Source organism: Nuphar pumila, chromosome 1, assembly GCF_984573655.1.
Source record: "Nuphar pumila chromosome 1, dmNupPumi1.hap1.1, whole genome shotgun sequence".
Taxonomy (NCBI): Eukaryota; Viridiplantae; Streptophyta; class Magnoliopsida; order Nymphaeales; family Nymphaeaceae; genus Nuphar; species Nuphar pumila.
This window is the reverse complement of record NC_143249.1, coordinates 119463132-119482230: the sequence shown is the minus strand read 5'-3', so window position 1 is coordinate 119482230 and position 19099 is coordinate 119463132. Positions and strand designations below refer to the sequence as shown.

General features: G+C 37.4%; 1 pseudogene across 1 annotated transcript in view; it reads right to left on the bottom strand.

Annotated features, from left to right (window-relative positions):
- The window catches only part of LOC149849125 (villin-4-like), a 62620-nt pseudogene that overhangs the window by 36953 nt on the left and 6568 nt on the right, over positions 1-19099 (bottom strand). Inside the window, exons 2-15 of the transcript XR_016430715.1 lie at positions 9868-10210; positions 8359-8480; positions 6019-6118; positions 4668-4736; positions 4333-4569; positions 4056-4233; positions 3828-3963; positions 3484-3646; positions 3251-3398; positions 3043-3143; positions 2738-2893; positions 682-750; positions 510-578; positions 250-387 (exon numbers count right to left, since the gene is read on the bottom strand). The product of XR_016430715.1 is annotated as a villin-4-like (transcript). The remainder of the gene's footprint in view (positions 1-249; positions 388-509; positions 579-681; positions 751-2737; positions 2894-3042; positions 3144-3250; positions 3399-3483; positions 3647-3827; positions 3964-4055; positions 4234-4332; positions 4570-4667; positions 4737-6018; positions 6119-8358; positions 8481-9867; positions 10211-19099) is intronic.

Below are 19099 nucleotides of genomic sequence, written 5' to 3'. Positions count from 1 at the left end.
AGACTAAATGTCCAAGGTTCATAGTAGATCTTAGTAAGTTCACCAATTTTTGAATCTCATAGTTCTTTCTCTTGAAGAATATGTCTCATAACATTGTTGGACTCAGATAATGCTTAATGAATACCCTATACATCTTGCATTGAACGCTAAACTATGAACCTCTACTATATTTGGAAAAGAATAAGAGCATGCAGTTTATATAAAATGAACAATGGGAGATGCAAGGCAACTAAGGATTGTAGAAAGTACCTGTTCAACTTGAATTGCTTGCATATTATCTGGTCCAGAGCCCTGAACTCTAAAAAGTGCACTCCCATCTTCTGAGTACGTCTCATCAGCAATGTCCTTTTCAGATACATAGTTCTTGTATCCTGAGCTAATCCCACCCTGTGGAGGTTCAAATTGACAAATTTAATCAGCTTATAACATTAAGCTAGAAGATTTGTGATCAATAAAAATAGAAATTCCTATATCAATTTAGTGCATAGGAGATTACTAGTTCAACATACCTTAAGTACAATAAAGCTTTGAAGAATTGAGAAGAACAGGATGGGTTCATTTCCTTCAAAAATTCGAGCCTGCAAGAAAAGAATCAAATATGAATAAAAAGGTGCAGAGACGCAGTCCATGGAAGTCAACATAACATGTTTACAAGAAAAAGGTAGGCTAAAAATAGACCACCTGAACAGCTTGTCCTTTCAATGCTTCTGTCATTTTATTCATGATTGAGATTGCAGTTGTCTTCTCCTCCTGAAATCAATGAATGTTCAATGGTTTCCATAGACAAGCATAACAAAAAATTTTATGCAACTTATAATTATTGATGGTGCTATTTTTGGAAATATTCCTACTGAAGTGAGACTAACCACTGAACCATTTATTGCAAAGCAACTTAAACTAGCCAATCTTTGGTAACCACATAAATTACAGACAACTATACCAACTTGGTTGTATATTAAAACTCGTAGAATCTGATGACAGTTATATCAGTAGTCTTGCATTAAGAGAATCATCTCCAACTTTCACAAATAAAACAAGATTACTAAAAATTAACCCCAGTCCCCAGCTCAATATTTAATGATTAATGAATTACGCCATGCTTTGACAGTATAGGGTCCAAAACCATCACTAAGCATTCAAACTGGCAGTGCACTCGAACCAAGACAAAATATACATAAGACACACCCACTGGTTAGTTTTGATTGGTTTATGAAAACTACGGTAACTGATAAGGATGTTGCAGAAGCATCTGTGCCAAAATCCCCAGCAAAAGAAGAGACAAAAGTTAAAGTAGGATTTTAGATCTTGAACTAGTATGTGGATATTGTGGCACTATTTCAATATTTTTGAAAATTATTGAACTATGTAACACGGACTCTTCTAACAGGTCAACACAGCCGCGACACTTGGACACAGTTTCTTTGTGTCAGGTAAAGTCGACCACACCGAGGTTCATTTCTGTCCAAAAGTAGATTCGGTTAACCCTAACCAAGTCCAGTTTTATCTAATATTATATATATACATATACATAATATATATACATGAACCCAGGCTTGGGTTCAGCAGAACCGAACCCAGGCCTGCTGGGTTCGGTTTTATATATATATATATATATATATATATATATATATATATATATATATATATATATATATATACACACACACACACACACACACACACACTCCCTGCACCCAAGTTTTTTTAAAGTGCCGCATCCCCACCTATGTGACATAGTTATTGAACTATCCTCTTCTTTCTTTCTTTTAAAAGATTTTACATAAACTTTTTTTGTCATTGCCCAAGAAATTTCCTCTGCTTCTTGACAGTCTCTTAAGAACATGATCTGTTAGAAATGTATACAAAAAGAACATTTACATGCTACATAATATATGTGCAATGCATGTCTATCACAGATCAAGCATTTTAGGTAGATATAAAGAAATCAGGGTGCATTTTGAGTCCCAAGGATCTCAAATCTGAAGACGATCTTTGGATTTGAGATTCAAGGATATAAGAACGGACCTTCCCCATCCATTCTCAGATTCAGGATTTCCCTCTAGCTCCTCTTTATATGAGGGGATCTAAGATAGCGTTTGAGAAACCTCAAATCTTGGCATGGGGCCTGTGCCACATCAGCATGCCCTCATGCCACCTCAGATCCTCGGATGGCAGATCCAAGGCTCTCAAACATCCCGTTGGTTTGCTAGAGACTCATGTATCCATATGCTGGTCAGGGGTTGCAGCTTCAACCAACATAGTAACAACTAACAAACAATTGTAGCATGAAATCTCTTTGGTAATTCAGTTCATTTGTTTGGACTAAAAAATGAGCCTTTAGGTGTTTTCACATATGGATTGTAGACCACTGTTCCATGACCACACCATGATTTCAGATGAAACAATAAAAAAGGCCTGTTTGCTTTGGTCACAGCTGAGAATGTAGAAGCTGTGATTGTTGGTCACAAGGTCAATCTTGTGACCAACTTTCACAAGATTCAAGGCATAAATAATCATAACTGACAATCACAATCACAACTTGTACTTTTCTCATGTTTCACTAACCTTGAGAAAGTGTTGCGATTGTGATTTACAATCACAGGATCTTGAGAAAATTCGACAATCACATGGCACTGCAAATATGCCCCAAATAACCACAGCACAAAAGCACCATGACCAACATAAGACTTCCAAAAGAAATAGAAAGACATCTATGAATTTGTAAAAGTTTCATTACCTGAACACTTTGCTTCCCCAACCACGTGCCAATAAGGTATTCGTCCTTATCATCCCCAGGATATGTATATTGAAAAACATAGCAATCTCCAGAATAAAACTTTGACTGTTCATTTGGTGGAATAAGAGTCTTGTTTTGACCATTTACTCGCCAAACCTTTGTAATTAAATAAGAAAAACTATTAGTTATAGAATAGGCATTCAAAGTGCAATATAATAAGATAATCATCAGATATGAGCGCTGAGAGGGTCAACAGAACATATCAACACTATTAAGAGGACAAAGATAATGGATAGGAACTGTACCTGTAGGTTTCCTGTACAATCAATGATTGCTTCTTGTTCTTCTTTGACAGGATCAGCTTTCATTAGACCCTTGACATTAAATCCTTGTCGTTTCAAAAGAGCTGCATGATTGAACAATGTTACTATATAAAAAGTCATAGACATTAAACAACCATACAAAAGAGAGCCAGGCTGTGGAGAATCAAATGCACCCAAAAAAATCACCTACCAGCAACTTTTCCTCTACCATCTGCAGATACAGTCACCTCAGTGATTGTTGGCCAACTGTCAAATCTCAGTTGGAACATAACGGTCTCGAACCCCTCAATGACCCGAATGATTTGAGCTTTTGGGCATCCCGGGCCAACTATGAGCTCCTGCACAACAAAAATAAAAGCACTGGATGTATTAGCAGAATGGCAAACGAAGAAACATTTTGAGAGCCAGGAATTAGAATTTTACTTCTGCCACTGAACAAGCAGTTTTCCACTCATCGAGAGAAGTATTCCTGCCCATCCAGACAAAAATTTCCATCCCACAGTCCAGTAAGTAGCACTTCTCCGTCTTCAATAGTTCTCTTGTCAAGGAATCGGTCTGAACAGGCACTGCACTCCCTTTCTCTATGCTAAATGGCCAAACGAAGTTTCAGGATAACAGAATAAATTTTTGCATTCTAGTTCTAAAGGAGTTAATCATCATGAAGTGCATGAACTTGAATATATGATTGAGATTAAACAGTAAAAGCTTCATATGGTAAAGGAAATTGTTGCACAACATTCTAATAATCATGTCTAAATAATGCTTACCATGACAACTTCGTGGGTAGTGGTTCAGTATTGATGTCCTCTTCTTCTATGGCTGCCTTTCTCGGAAGTGGAGCAAAACCACCAAATAAACCCCAAAATTCTCCAGATTCAGGATCAGCCACCAATTTCCCATCCTCTATATGATAAATTAGTGTAAAAATGAAATAAATCTATTAAACTATCTCATATTCATCTCTTTGGAAGTAGAAGTAAATCCATCCAACTTACCAACAGACGCCACCTCACATTTTCCATCATGATAAGTATCTTTGATGTACTGAACAACTTCGAGTGCCTTGGCCCTCTCTTGAATAGAGGAATTGGAACCATTAAATTGGAAGATTTTTGACTTGGTATCCAGAATGAATATGTTATCATGATTTAGTGATGATCGAGCAAAAGGGACCTGAACAACTTAAAGTTTCAGGGATATACTTTCCTAAATAGAGAAAAACACAAGAAACCAATAGATGCTCAATATGACTAGCCAAACATGTTGACTTGCCTTTTTTACATGGACAACATGTTTTCCTTTGCAAACAAATAGACGAGTTTGATATTCTTTCTCTTCAACATGCTTGAAACCAGAAACCACACCACCTTCTAGCGGTATAATGCATGGTTTAAAATAGGACAGAAACTTCTCTGATTCATGGCCTTGCACCTCCCTGTATTGGACTGCACGACCTCCCAATGCTGCATCGAGCTCTACAGTCTTTATTGCTGCCGTGGCAGCTTCGTCCTACTTAGACAATACATGATAAAGCAAAGAAAACTTATGCCTCAGTAATTGGAAACTTTTGTCACTAAAAGCTGCAGGAATAAGATCTAGCAACTTACCCGACTTGTATCTTTGCCAATCCAGTAATGAATATCATGCCGAAGAGCACCAGACTTTGAAGCTGTTGTCTGCATACAAGAGAAATGACTTAGCACATGCAACAATCTCAAATTATGAAAATTGTTATGAGGATCTTTTTTGTTGCTCACCAAAAATGGACTATATAAAACAACCAAATATTCCTAAAACAGTAACATATGTGGATGTTGTTCCCCTTCAGGCAATGAAATACCTAGGTGGAAAAGCTGGCTTGGTGGGATTGCAGCAAAACAAAATTAAGGTTTGGATGACATCACAAGTGAAACAAACACAGAAGCTGAGAAGCTGATAGAATGCAATTGGAATAAGAAATTGGTTGTGAGATGAAGTGAACATAGAAGAAATCGCTAAAGTTTCAGCAACATAGGGAATGGGAAACAGGAAAGCATTTAGAAAGAGGACAAGGCCCATGAGAGACTGTAAGATAGTCCAGAAATTTAAGCACTTACAATTAACAAGAACATCACACAAATGTATAGTGATTATAGTTGATTGACTGAACACTTATCCTTAAGGAGCACAGTGTTAAATGATATAATGGCAGATAAAGATCAGCAATTGCTACCACAGTCAAATGTAAGCTTTTGAATTTATGCATTTGCAGCAAGAAAATTAAACTCTAGCAGTTATGTTGAACATGCTGGCTACAATGCTAACATTGGCAAGGTATCAAAATCTAATAATAGAAAAACACTATGCTGTATATTTGAATCAACAAATAGCTTACATCCTGATGAGGTTAAAATCTCAAATCTTAACAGTTAGCATTACCCCTATGTTAGAGGCAACCCCCACACAAGTAGCAGGCTACAAAGCTTTACCCAAGCTCACAGATGCAAACACAGTACATGTGAAGTTGTGCACTTAAAACAAAAAAAAAAAGTAGTTAGCATTACTCCTACATTAGAGGCAACCCCCTGCCAAATAGCAGGCAACATAGCAACTCAAGCTCACAAATGCAAACACATTACACACACATGCACAAAGAAGGAGCTTTGGCAAGCTAAAACCTACAATACAATTGAACATACATGGCAGCGCACACCAAGCTCACCTAATCTGAGGAAAAGGATAATTTGTTCACCTTCAAAATGACATAACAATCTCCAGCTAAAGCTATGTGAAAAAAAAAGAAACTCAAACAAGTTGAATGTTGAAGCATGTGCTACTCCACCTGTGTGTGTGTGTGTGTGTGTGTGTGTGTGTGTGTGTGGGGGGGGGGGGGGGGGGGGGGGGTGAATCTGTGTGTTACAGTAGATGTTTGGAAGACATTAAGCTCATGCAATCTAGGGATCAAACACAGCTTTTTACCTTCAAGATGACATAAGAATCTCCAGTAAAAAACTTTCCATGTGAAGACTGTGGAACAGGAACAGGTCGGAAATTCTCAATGCACCAAATCTCAATTCCCCTAGGAAATGTCAAGGGCAGAAAGTTCAAGAAGGAAGATATAAGATAATAACAAGATGCATAGAAAAGGAGATGCCATCTCTCCAATAATATAGACACATTAATATCGTTCCAATTTTATCGGATATCTCCAAAGAGACATAGTCGGACGGATCAACAGCATGAGAAGTATATACTAGCTCATTGCACAGCCCATTTCCAAGCAGCTGAGCAACATGGAAAGAAATCCAAAACCTGCATTGCTGAGCATCAATGCAACAGATATTGATGATATAGAAAATGATCTAAAAAACTAAGAAAACAATTAACAGAAATGCCAGGCAGCTAAACAATTATTCAAAACATGGGCTAAAAATAGGTAGATTCATTGTTAGGAAAAAAATGATTCCAGTTTGAGAAGTTTATAACTACACACAAAAAAGATGGTTAATTGATGGTAGTGAATGACGATTATAGGACATGCAACAATACATGAAGATGACAATCAGTTGGAAATTTTCCTGCAAAGAACAACATCAAAGCAATGTGACTTTGTCAAAAGTCAAAGAAAGGCAAGCTCGCTTCTCTAAGGCAAACTCAGTAAAGTACCAACCAGAATAGTTTTTTCCAGAATCTCTGGCTTCAAAAGTTTGGTGAAAGTGTTGGAAAATGCAGCCCTTTCTCTTCTACCTTTTTTTTGTTTTTCAATACAGAGCCCCCAAATCCCAAATTCTTAAGGCTCTATCGAGAAGTTAGGCATTGGAAAGAATTGGAGATTTTAAAACATGGAAAGCATCCAATTCCTGGACATCAAAGGGGGAAAGTGGGTAAGGACAATTTGAATATAAGCAACCCAATCAAAAATTTGTCAAAAGTCAAAGAAAGGCAATATCACTTCTCTAAGGCACACTCGGTAAAGTAACCAGAATAGTTTTTTCCAGAAAATCTGGCTTCAAAAGTTTGATGAAAGTGTTGGCAAATGCAGCCTTTTCTCTTCTTTCTTTTATTTTTCAATATAAAGGCCCAAAATCCCAAATTCTTAAGGCTCTATTGGGAAGTTAGGCATTGGAAAGAATTGGAGATTTGAAAACATGGAAAGCATACAATTCCTGGGCATCAACGCAATGTGACTGTGCTTATCAAGAGGTAAAAAAAAGTGGGTAAGGACCATGCGAATATAAGCAGCCCAATTAAAATTTTGTCAGAAGTCAAAGAAAGGCAATCTCACTTCTCTAAAGCACACTCAGTAAAGTACCAAACAGAATAGTTTTTTCCAGAAAATATGGCTTCAAAAGTTTGGTGGAAGTGTAGGCAAATGCAGCCCTTTCTTTTCTACCCTTTTTCTTCAATACAGAGTCCCCCCAAATCCCAAATTCTTAAGCTCTATTGGGAAGTTAGGCATTGGAAAGAATTGAAGATTTGAAAACATGGAAAGCATCCAATTCCTGGTATTTGCAAAGATCTCGTGGAGAAGGAGATATTTGCCAACAATATTTTGTGTGCATAAAAGGAACAAACAAATTAAGCTACTTTTTCAGACCCTCAAATGCCTCCCAGGTAGGGGTGGCAATCGGGTCGGGTTGGCGGGTCGTGTCGGCGGGTTGGCGGGTCAGCATACCTCAACACGAACTCGACCCGTTTATTAAACGGGTCGGCTGTGGCAAACACGAACCCGACCCATTTATTAAACGGGTAACCCGACACGACACGGTTAACCCGTTTAATAAACGGGTTAGCGGGTTAGCGGGCGGGTTGGGTTTAGGGTTTTACATTGAAAAGTTTACGGGTTGGTGGGTTGGCGGGTTGGTGGGCGGGTTCGGGTAAACGGGTTGACCCGACCCACCTAACCCGTTTATTAAACGGGTTGGCGGGTTGGCATACCCCTAACACGAACCCAACCCGTTTAATAAACGGGTTAGGCGGGTCGACCCGTTTACGACACGAACCCGTTTAAGCCAAACCCAAACCCGGCTAAGAAGCGGGTTGGCGGGTCGGGTCAGAAATTGCCACCCCTACTCCCAGGCACCATTCACAGTTTGAGGAGATTGCCCCAACTCTTCCCAAATTTACAACTCTTGCCCCAACTACCACCTCCAGAACAGAGACTAGAATTATATAACATATGGCAAAATTAGATAACAAATTGCTCCTATTTGACAACAAAGGTCAAGTGTGAGATCCTGCAAGCTAAAAAGTAAAAGTCATAAAAATCATGCAGAAAACCCAACAGAAACTTTGTGAAGGAAACTCCAATAAGGATACGCCTTTTGTCCAGCTGCTTGAAAAGCAGAATCCAAGTCCCTCATCGAAACCGACATGGTCACGTTTGGTTTGTATGAGGTACTATTGCTCAAATTATTCTAAAAAATAGAAGCTGAAGTGCCCTGCAATATAATTTGTCCCAAGAGTGAGCTTCACAATATAACTTGTTTTCATAATTGAATTTGGAAAAGCACTAATTTATACCAACAATGAAAATAAGAGGCTACTATAAGCCTCCACATGGCATACTCCCAAGGTTACCCACTACCAAGATATAATTTGAATATAGCAACCTACCAGACCAAAGGCAGCCCATAAAACTGGTTAAAAAATAAAATTAATAATAATGTTTACTGGGAGAGCAGAAACAAGGATAAAAACCAGGCCTTAATGCTGGAAACCATGATCCAAACTAACTACTTTGAAACATGATGATCCTCTCACCAATTTCACAGAATCAATTGTACATGAGCGCCAAGTTGTCTCTCCTACCCACAGAGAAAGATGGTGAGAATAAAATTTATTGCCTCTAAAAAATGCAGGCAGTGAAACAGATGTCAATAGATTTGAGGAACAAAAGAAAGTCAGCAGGCATGATGTCTCACATTCAAAGGCGCAGAGGCATTCACCGAAAAGTCTACATGCCCAAACTGCTGTGGCTTTGCTTTCTCAAGGCAAAATGAGAGACAGAACCAACATATAATCCAATTACTATCTAAATGAAATTATAAGTACAATTGACAACCCATCCAGTTGATTAAACCACGTATCAGAACAATATAATTCATAATTCATATTATAGACCAAGTTCGAAAGAAGATCATATCATACACCAAAGAAGAATATGTTATTTAATTTAGAACCCTCATTTGCTAGACAGATTCCAACTAGACAATCTGTGTGATAAGCAGAACTAACATGATCCTGCCCACGTTACGGGATCAGATTCAAGGCGAATGAAAAAAAAAAGCAAAAACACATTCAATAGCTTGCCATCCTAGAGGCAATTGAATATCAAAATTCAAGGGAAAAAAGAAACAAGAAAGCCTCCAATCCTAGAGGCAGTTTGGAGGATTCTGGATGAAATTCAACACCAAAACACCCAAAATCTTTACTATTGAAGCTTGGGAAATGCATACGTTTCCGAATCAAGCAAAGGTAGCCATGCATCCGAGAAAAATAAAGCAATTCTAACTTTAAAAAGAAAAGAAGAAGACGAAAGTCGTGGCAGGCCCCCAACCTTTGGGGCCAAAAGAGGTTGCTTCATCTCAGAATTCGGTCAAAATAACTCGAAGTAATCAATACAGATCTTGATCAAATAAAATCCAACTATTTCCCTCCAAAATCAATAACGAATTCAAAAACCAAACCAAACCCTCTCCCTATCAGATCATTTATTTTCAACAGAATCACCAACATCACCAAAATAACAAAACAACCATCCTTTGCCGCCAAGATAAGAAAAAACAACAAAAGTTTCTGCAGAAAGAAAGGGTGGGAAAATCGTACCTGACGCTGCTTGTCTCAATCACCAACCAACCGCCACCGCCCAAATCCGACGAAGCAAACCCTCGAGAAAATTCCAACCCCCCTTGTGCCAAACCCGCGCAACCAACTAAAAAAAAACTTTAAAAAAAGGCGGAAAAACAAAAAACTGGGGGAAAAGTTGAAGCCGATCCCAAAAAAGAACGAAACGAAACCCAATCTGCTAGAGAGAGAGAATTGATGGGTGCCAGACGGGCTTCTCACTAGGCGAAGCAAAGGCAGAGGGGCCAGAGGATGAACTGTAACGGACTGTAAAAACTCATTAAAATAATGCTTCCCGCCATCCTCCACCCTCAAATTAAATTACCTAAACCCCAAAAAAAGAAAGAAAAAATTTACTAGGGTTAGGACAAAAAAATCACAGTAAAAAATAATTAGGTTTAAGAAAATCACCAAAAGAGATAAAAAAAAAGGGAAATAATCAGATTCAGGCCAGAAAAAACGTAAAAATTAGTGTTAGGGCAAAGCACCAGAAGAGGTAAAAGGGGGGGAATTTGGAATTTACAGTTAGGGAACAAAAATTAGGGTTAGGAAAAAACCAGAGGGAATTAGCTACGGCCACCCCCGTTGAAAACCGAAAGAATCCAAAGTCGAAGGTAAAAAAATCGGAATGAAACAAAAAAGGGGATGAAAAAGAGAAGGACGGGAAAGGGGATTTTCTCGGAATTCCGGGGAATCGATTTTCCTGATTTCTCGTGGCATTCGTGGGAGTGAGGAAAAGAGAAGAGAGAATAAGAAGACGGAGTCGGCCAGCCACGCCCCGAAAGGCGGGGAACCAACTCATCCCGTAGGGGAAGGAATTTCCATATTTTCCACCCGCCCCTAAATTTGGCGAATCATGAAGGAATCTGCGCCTTTTCAATTTTCCCGGGGGATTTCTTTCCTTCTCCTTTTTTGTATTTTTTTTTAGACAGAGAAAGCTGGGGTTAAGGCAGACCCCTTCGGGAGGGTGTTGTGTGTTCACCCCGGAAGTTCGACAGTTTGCCAAATTGAGTGTTAGGGGGTCACAATCAGCGCCATGTATATAAGCTTAGGGGGCTTGTATCCCCGTGTGTCGGCATCAGTTAGCATCCAAGTCCGGTGCGGTTGCAAAGGCTTAAGTACCTTTTCTTGCTATTCTCGCCATGAAATGATGGTTCGAGAAAATAACAAAAATGTCCTTTATTCAAAAAAAAAAATGATGGTTCGAGAAAAGGACAAAAATGTTCATCCAGAAAGTCAAGGATGATGTTAACTCTTCAAAGTCCAAATGTTTTGTTTTTGCCCTAAGCAATAAACCTTTGCATCATCTGCTGTAACAGGAGCTCCCTTTGACGACGCAAACTTTGTTGTCGTCTGTTGCCAGCGGAGTAGCAGCCTTTGTCATTGTCTCGAGTCAAGGATCCCGCCTTGGTTTTTAGCTTGTGTTACAACACATTGCCGCATTCTCGTTCCTGCCTTATGTTACAAAACATCCTCGGGTTCACAATCGACTGGTTCGATCATTGGTGGGCGTTATAGGGGCATTTGTCGGCTATCTCTTTTTACAGTCTTCTTTTCTTTTTTGTTGTTGTTAGGCATTATGGAAGAAAGCAATGACGCACAAACATTCCAACAAGTGCCATTAAGGCGTCGTGAGTACCTTTTCATGTCATTATGCTATCGTTGAAGAACGTATGGCATCATGAGTGACATTAAAGTGTTGTTTTGTTATTACGGGTAGATCTTGTCCTTTCGATGGTTGAAAACTTAACAATATTTGTAAGACGCTAGGACCTGTTGACAAGAATGTTTGTTTACAGATGCGAGAAATGGCCTCTACCCCATCTGGTATCCTCCATTCACTCAGTATATGCAATGTATCGCAAATCGCGGTATTAGTAACATACTACCGATTTGTGAGATATTGTTTTGTTTGTTAATATTGATTTGTAAACTATTGTGTTGAATATCTGTATCGATTTGTAATATATTTTACGATATGTATATCGATTTGTAAGATATTATGTGTTTTGTAGTGTTGATTTGTAAGCTATTATGTTGAATTGTCGTATCGATTTGTAATATATTATACGATATGTATATCGATTTGTAAGATATTATGTGTTTTCTAGTATCGATTTGTAAGATATTTGTAGAAAGACTTTTAAAACGTGTGCGTGCAGAAATACATTATTACTTACTTGTGGTGGCAATTTTCGTATTCAAATCGCTACTCATTTAGCGATTTATATTAAAATCGCTTCACATCATCATAGATATAATTAAATCGTTATCGTCAACACACATATATGACAAATCATTTTTTTATAGGCAGTAAGTAACAACTTGATGCATAGTATAAGCAAATAATAAATCGTTGTTGCTTTTATACTGTGATTCATTCAATCATTTCTTTGACTTGCTTAACCTTATCGGTATTCGTTGTTATATGCATCTTGAATAAATCGTAGTAAACATATGTGCTTGCTAACACAAATTGATATCTTGCTTATAACAGTGGTGAGCTTATCATCTGTTTGTAATGAAGATGATTTATCTCAATCATTTGAAAGATATGGAGAAGTGAACATCTATACTAATGACGCATCTGAAGAAGTGCAAACTTCTGTGATCATCGCAAAATTTTTCCTCTTGGCCTCTTCCTATTCCTTCTCTTTTCCTTTCTAACCTCTTATTTCCTTTTTCAAAGGGGAAAATAAAAGATAGAAAAGAAGAGAGAAAAAAAAAGGAAGAAAAGAGAGAGAAACTCTTTTGCAAAGGTCTCATCTGACCAAAATCTTGAAAATGTTTTGAAATTACTTGCCTCCATTTTGAAAATTTATGGGAAAATAGAGAGACGAGATTCGCTTGTCGGTACGAGGTTCGACCGTTCCTGGCGTCTTTACCAGGGGTAATCGAACCAAGGATCAAATTTATGCCTTTTGCTTTGCCTTAATATTATCTAAGAAATTATTCTAAATCAAAATATACAAAGAATCATGCTTGTGTAATGCAAATGCAGAAATGTATGCTTTTGAGAAAAATATTTTAGAAATCTGGAGATTTTCTAAGTGATTCTGAAATAGATTTGATAATGTAGTGAAGAAATGATTCAAAGGATTGAAATTGATTTGAAAAAGTTAGATTTTGAATCTAACTCTGAATTTGAAATAGATCTAGAAGAAGAGACTTGAAATTCCAAGTCTTGGAATAATCAGAGTCTTTGAAAAGATAAGTTTTCAGATAAAGAGAAAAGGAATTTAGAATTGGAATTTTTGAAATAAGAATGAATTTTCAAAGTTAGAGCACTAATGATGCACATGATAGCAAGGGTGCAGACATTAGATTCACTCTTAACTTGAATGTTCAAGGAGAAGAAATACAATTCGATAATAAGGTAGACAATCGTGACAACACACTTGATAAAGGTGCAGACACTGGGAATGTCTTGAACTATCAAATTCAGGATATGAGCACAACAACGAATATGGAAGAATTCACTATCACATAATAATACATCCTTCAATGTAAGCTGACTCTTCAACAACTCAACAGATACATCATTTGCAGAAGCATTGTCTAGTGTAATCGAAATTTTTTTTTTCTCTATACCCCATTCAGTCAACAATGTATAAATTTTCTCAGATATAGCTATTCCAGTGTGTGGAGTTGGCATTGCAGAAAAATTTGAAATTTTCTTTTGCAATATTGAATTTTCATCAACAAAGTGTGCAGTGAGACATATATACCCATCAGTAGTTATAGATGTCCACAAATCAGATGTTAAACATATCCTTCCTGGAATAGACTGCAACAAATCTTTGAGTTTGTCTTTCTCTTTTTTATACATCTTTAAAACATCTGCCTTAGCTGTGTTTCTGCTAATATGTTTGGCCTCATCACATACATAGGTAATCAATGAACGAAATCCATCATAATCAACAAATTGGAAAGGCAATTCATGCTTAAGAATCATCGTTGTTACCAATTCTCGATACTTTTGTTGATCAAACTTAGAAACTTGTAAAGACATAGTTCCCTCTGACTTTGCAAGGAATAATTGACTTATGTCTTTAGTTTTCAATTTTGGACATGCAAGCATATGACGCTTTAAATTTCCGGTCCCATTCTTGCTATCTGTTTGGTAGGGTTTGTTACATAATTTACATACAGCTCTCTTTATCCCATCTTCTATTTGTTGGATATGCATACAATTAGGGGTGGCAAAATCTGACACAACCCGCCAACCCGACTCGCCAACCCGCTTCTTAGCCGGGTTCGGGTTTGGCTTAAACGGGTTCCTGTCGTAAACGGGTCGACCCGCCTAACCCGTTTATTAAATGGGTCGGGTTCGTATTAGGGGTATGCCAACCCGCCAAACCGGCTGACCCATTTAATAAACGGATTAGGCGGGCGGGTCAACCCGTTTACCCGAACCGGACCCGCCAATCCGTTTACCCGACCCCAACCCGCCCGCCAACCCGTTTACTCAAACCCGCCCCGCCAACCCGTTTACCTGACCCGCCAACCCGTTTACCCGACCCGTTTATTAAACGGGTTAACTGTGTCGTGTCGGGTTACCCGTTTAATAAATGGGTCGGGGTTGTGTTTGCCACAGCCGACCCGTTTAATAAACGGGTCGGGTTCGTGTTGAGGTATGCTGACCCGCCAACCCGACCCGATTGCCACCCCTACATACAATAAAGGTTTTAGATGTTATAATCCCAAGACAGGGAAAATCAAAATATCAAGAAATGTTAGATCTGAAAATAATTTTTTGGGTGTTTCCAATGATTAATTGTTGCAAGGCAGCAAAGATGTTGAAACTTACCAACCATGGTTGAGCATTGATCCTTTTGCATCCATAAGTCATGAAAACTTAAGTCAGGATGTTCCCTTGCCTACTACAGAAGAAATATTTCAAGATCAGCAACATGAAGAGAATCATAGGCAGAACGAAGCAAGTGGTACAAGGGACATGCCAGGGAGATTTAAGGAAGGATGTGTTTAGAAAGGGTAGAGATGCTCACAACAACAATGAACAGCCAGAAATCAGGGAAGAAAATCAGTATCTGTTACCGCAGATAAGAAGATCCACTAATACCCAATTGAAAGATGGGTGAGCTATGAGAAATTTAGTGTTGATTTTCAGTTGTTCTTGATTCAAATTGGGAAGCAAGAAGAGCCCAAAATGTTCCACCAGACCATGAAGTCTAACAAATGGATTGAGGCTATGAACGAAGAGATGGAGGCTTTTCATGAATGTCAAACTTGGGAAATAGTTAAGCAACCATCTGATAAGAATGTTGTGGGGTCAAAATGACTTTATAAAATAAAGTATAAATCAGATTAGAGCATTGAAAGATGCAAGGTCAGGTTAGTTGCTAAAGGTTTCACTCAAAAATACGAGCAGTAGATTTTTTATAAGAAAAGGCCAAAGGAAGAAGATTTTTTTACTATTGTAGCCCATTCTGGTGCAGATTGGGTTCTCGTAGAAGGAATGCAGTTTTATAATAAGGATGATGCACATAAATGTTACAATGATTATGCCTTAAAATTTGGCTTCAGTATTAGAATATAGTCTTGGTCAAAAAATGCACAGGGTGTCGTGGTGACGAAGACATATGTTTGTTCTAAGGAAGATTGGAAGAAGTCAAGTGAAAATCCAACAAGGAGCATGCCAGAATCAAGATGTGGATGTCCAACGAGAATGGTGTTAAGAAGACTTCTGAATGGAAAATATGTAGTTCGTACTTTAATCAGTGATCATAACCATAATTTATCTGTTTCATTTATGACTCCTATATTAAGGTGACATCGTAAAGTAACTGAGGTGCATGTTGCAATTGCTGAAATAGCTGATAGCATCGGCATTGTACCAAGGAAGACATACAATTTGTTCATGCACATAGATGGTGGTCGCGAGAATGTGTCATTCACACCTATGGATCTAAGGAACTACTTGAGAAGAAAGATGACATATAACATGAAGAATGGAGAAATATGTTCTTTGGTTGATTACTTACAGAAGAAATCAAGCATTGACCCTGGTTTCTTTAGTGCAATGCAACTAGATGAAGATAGATATGTTGTGAATATGTTTTGGGCAGATTCAAAGTCAAGAGTAGATTATGAATGTTTCAATGATGTGTTTATTTTTTATACAACAGTGAAGATTAATATTGAACAATGGTTATTTGCGCAGTTTGTCAGAGTAAACCATCACTCACAAAGTTGTATATTAGGCGACATTTTTTTTTATGACAAGACCGAGGAAAGCTTCAAGTGGTTGTTCAGAGTATTTACACATTCAATGAATGGGGAGCAACCTGAAGTTGTACTTATAGATGGTGATCATGCAATTGTGGCTGCAGTGTCTCATGTGTGGCCAGATGCACATCATCGCCTATGTTTGTGGCATATCTTTTAAAATGCAACAAAGAACATAGGATACATATTTAATCAGAAGATAGGGTTTGACAAAAAGTTTACAAGGTGTGTACTTAAGAGCATAGATGAGGTCACCTTTATGTCTGATTGGGAGAAAATGATTCAGATATACGACCTTGAAGACTGTCTGTAATTACAAAATTTATATACAGAAAAAGTGAAGTGGGCATTGGCATATGGAAGAATACTTTTGTGCATGTATGATAAGCACACAAAGAGCAGAATCTATGCATGTCGCACTAAAAAAAACCTTGTATTCATGTTTAACAATGTTTTGCTTCATGGAACAATATAAATTATTTATAGACGGTCTTAAATAGAATGAGCTTGAACAAGATGTGAAATGCTTCAATACACGCCCTGTAACTTTAGGCATGAAAAATTTGATGCGATCTGCAGATCTGTATATACTAACTGTATTTGAATGGATTAAGAAGGAGGTTATACATGTCATGAATTGCAACATAGAATGACACGTGCAAATCGAGAATATGCACAAATGTCATATTGTATAGGAGGGCGAAAAACAACAGAAAAGGAAAGAAGCACATGTCATGTACAATGTTGACAACAGAGCAGTTGAATGTACGTGCAAAAAGTATGAATTCAAAGGTATTTTATGTCGTCATGCATTAAAGACACTTAATCAAGAGAAGATATAAAAAATACTTGAATCATATTTAATGTGAAGATGGACGAGACAAGCAAAGATTGAACTTCTGGATACAGATAATGTCAATAATTCTGGTGTTGATGAGAAATGTCGCACACCCTCCCGTTACCAACAGTTGTGTAGTTTATTTATGCATGTTGCAGATTTGGCATCGAAAAGTGAAGAAGCCTATGTATGCATGAGAAAAACGTTAAGGGAGTTACTTGAAAATGTGCAGTTAATTCACCATCAGTCTGTTGCAGTTCATGAAGACCAGTCCAAGAAAATGGCAGCGAACTGCGAAGGTGAAAATCATGCTTCCCTTGACACTCATGAGAAGTTGCGCCGAAGCGTAAACATCATCTTCAATAAGTCAAGAGTGAATGTTGTAGATTGTGATGAAAAAATTTATCTAGCGAAGGGTATCAAAAGAAAACCTGACTCTGATCGCAGTCATCAGAGAACAAAGGGTGCACTATAATTAGTTTGTAAGAAAAGGTCTAAGAAACAACCAACTTCTAAGCAAAAGCAACCAAGCCCTTTGCATGAACAAGTAATATATTATATTGCTTCCCATGTAAATTGCATTATTTGCGGCTTATCAATATGTAACTTGTGTAATTTTCAACATGCAACAATATCTTATAGACGTAATTTCCAATATTGTAACATTCAATCCTCCCGACCAGTTTTTTCGAAACGATAGCTTCAGTTTTACAAGTCTTTTTTTATGTAATCAATGTTGGTAAGATGTTTGCATTTCCTGTGAAACTTAATATAATGACATATATTGTTTTGTTTCATGATAAGCTCAGATCAATTCGAAAGTGAGCTATGGAACACAGGAATCGTGTGTGAATTCTGTTTAAATTTTACCATAAAGTTAGTTGCCATGCCTCTTTGCATGACCTAATTTTCACATTGTCAAAATTGTTAAGAGTTTAACAAAACAGAAGGTGAATATGCTTATACAATGGATGGTCTTATTAAGAAAGAGTTTTTGGATAAAACCATTTTCATGAACCGTGAGCCACAAAAATATATTTTTTATATTTTTGTGGATCACCGTGCATGAAAATGGCTTCATCTAAAAAGCTATGGAACAAAAGAATCACGTGTGAACTCTGTTTAATAATGTATCTTTCACATGTATAAATCCTTGTAATATGTATCATTCACATGTATAAATCATAGTTAGTGAAAATCATGAAAATCAGGTATGAAAATCGGGTATTGTATGTGAACCAGTGCTTATACAATTAGTGAAAATCGTTGTCTCATCTAGCCTTCACATATACAAATCATTATATATATATATATATATTGTATCATACATATTGTATGGGAGGGCCTCTACAACATCCAGTATTATCCAAGAATAATTCGTTCACAAACAAAGCCACACGATGTACAGACTTAGTAAACAACAGAGTAACTTCATAAATATAAATCGCTTTCGTTCACAAAGACTAGCAAAAGATATATCGTTGTAGCGGTAACTTTAAAAGTATAAATCAACGTGATTTACAACCATAATCATTTACAAAAAAAACTAATCCTTTTTACTTGACCACAATGGTTTGACTTAGATAAAATACATGACCATCATCATAAAAAAAAAACAGATATCATCACCAATACGTAATTAACGGGACGTCTAATTGTATAAAAAAAGCAGATACGTCTTTGTTTGTCTATGTGAACCATATCGATATGTAATATAGCGATTTACTCATAATGTTTTGCTATTGTTACTTAATTGGATTTGTACTTTACAAAGTCTAAACATCGTGTCGATGCCTGTACATGTGCGTAAAACCCTGCAAAGTGTAAAACCCTAATATAGATCTATATATAAAACCTGACCCGACCGGACCCTACCCGTTGTTCAGGTCTAAAACCCTAATCTATTTAACCTCTTTTCCTCTTTCTTTTCTGCGGCAACGCAACTTCTTCTTCTTTTTCTCTTTCTTCTTCTTTCTTATATTTTTCTTTCTTCTTTATTCTTTTGTGTTTCTTCTACCTGTGTAGATAGGGTTTGATGCTGATAACGTAGTTGTTTCACGTCGTGAGAAAAGATTTGTATAATCTTTGATGATGATTATGGTGGTTATCTGCATGATAGACATGGGG